Source organism: Lolium rigidum, chromosome 4 (genome assembly GCF_022539505.1).
Source record: "Lolium rigidum isolate FL_2022 chromosome 4, APGP_CSIRO_Lrig_0.1, whole genome shotgun sequence".
NCBI lineage: Eukaryota > Viridiplantae > Streptophyta > Magnoliopsida > Poales > Poaceae > Lolium > Lolium rigidum.
The window spans coordinates 121,368,604-121,370,385 of record NC_061511.1 but is presented as its reverse complement, the minus strand read 5'-3'; the positions used below and the strand labels follow the sequence as shown (position 1 = coordinate 121,370,385).

At 37.8% G+C, this 1,782-nt stretch overlaps 1 long non-coding RNA gene across 1 annotated transcript; it reads right to left on the bottom strand.

Annotated features, from left to right (window-relative positions):
- Positions 1-310: 310 nt before the first annotated feature.
- Positions 311-1,782, bottom strand: LOC124649349. Its single transcript, XR_006986620.1, has 2 exons — positions 592-1,782; positions 311-505 (listed from the first exon to the last, which is right to left on the bottom strand). It is a non-coding gene; the product is annotated as an uncharacterized LOC124649349 (long non-coding RNA).

The window sequence follows — 1,782 nt, the reverse complement described above, 5'->3', positions numbered from 1 at the left end:
CAATCGGTAGAACTGAAAATACATGTATAATTAACCTAGATAAAAAAGTAGCCAACAATTAAAAAAAAAGGTTCCAGCCCATCTGCTAAGCAAGAACCTGATGAAGGTAAAGTTACTTCTGCTCAAGTGCTCATCCTGCCTAGAACAACTTAGATGTAAAATGGTTTTGTGTGGATGATTCATCTGGATCACCTACACCCACCCACCTGTCCCCCATCCCAAGGACAAAAACAGTGTTTAGATGTAATTACAAAAGATCTATGGATGTCAACAAAGCAAGGCCGGTGTCATGGTAGATCACTCAAAAAGGTAGGAAAGAACTGATATGCTTTGCAGCATGACAAAAGTGATCTAGGATGTAGAAAAAGGTTCGCTGTGAAAACAATGAACACACAAGCATCTAGTATTTCATGAAGTTTTTGAGATCCACTCTCAAATGACATGTATGAGACGAAGAAAACATCCTTCAGGTTTATGCTCACTCCAATTGCAGGTGACATGAGTGCTCCATAGGATGAAGTAGGAAGCTGAGTTTTTATGAACTGTAAGAAAAATGACAAAGACAAAAAAAGTTAAGTAGATGTTTTGTACATGCTACCATGGTGGCGTGTGAGCAACATGTTAATATGCCATCTGCTGCATGTAAAAAAGCACAATAAATTTCTTGTATGTAATAAACCTTGCGGGTAATTGAGATAGTTACAGCATACATAACAGTAGGGGTGACAGAATGGAATATACATGCTGCAATGCTAATATATAGGGTACAACATATAAAATAGCATATTAGATTGCGTGCATGTAATAATTTGAGAAAGTTACAACCTACATAAAGAAAATTACATAAAGTAACATGAGTTAAATTCAGAAGTAGCATCCTAGTTGGAAAAGCAAACAAGCATTTTACCGTTTCAGTTTGATCGTTCCATCAGTCTAGATGTAAAAAATGACTGAAAATTACATATAAAGTGGAGAAATAATTACTAGTCATGTTTTATCATTCTACATGTACAAATACAAGAATCTCACAGCTGTCTAGATGTAAAAAATGACTGGAAATTACATATAAAGTGGAGAAATAATTACTATTGTTACATATTTTCATCATTCTAGATGTACAAATAAAAGAATCTCACGACTGTCTAGATGTAAAAAATGACCGAAAAATACATATAAAGTGGAGAAATAATTACTAGTGTTACATATTTTCATCATTCTAGATGTACAGATAAAAGAATCTAACAAGTCTAGATGTAAAAAAACAATTGAAATTACATCAATTAGATACAGAGAATTGGCGGATAATAGCGAGTGTTAGATCTATCCTTCATTCTAAATGTAGAAATAAGAGAATCACACATCACTCTAGATGTAATGGCCATCTTTGAACAATTGTGCATCAGTGCTAAATCCGGAAATAGTAGCCAAAATTACTAATTGACTAACTCACACCCAAAAATAGTACTGGACAAATACGTAGCAAGTAGCAACAATCCATCAAGCACTATAACTTTTGGATGGAAAACAGAGCAAAACAAGAGATGGGAGGGGGAAAGAAGGGAACACGAAAGGGACGCGGCACATATCTGGTGGATTGTCCACAACCGGATGAAACACCAGAAGCCAGAGGTCAAACGCATCTGGAGCAGCATCAGCGAACCCCCGACTACCTGCTTCTCCCCGTCCCCGGCTCCTCGCCCGTCTCCATTGCATCTCGGCTCCTCGCCCGTTTCCATTGCATCTCCACGGAAGGGCGAACCAGCACCCTCGCCCGAACGGGGG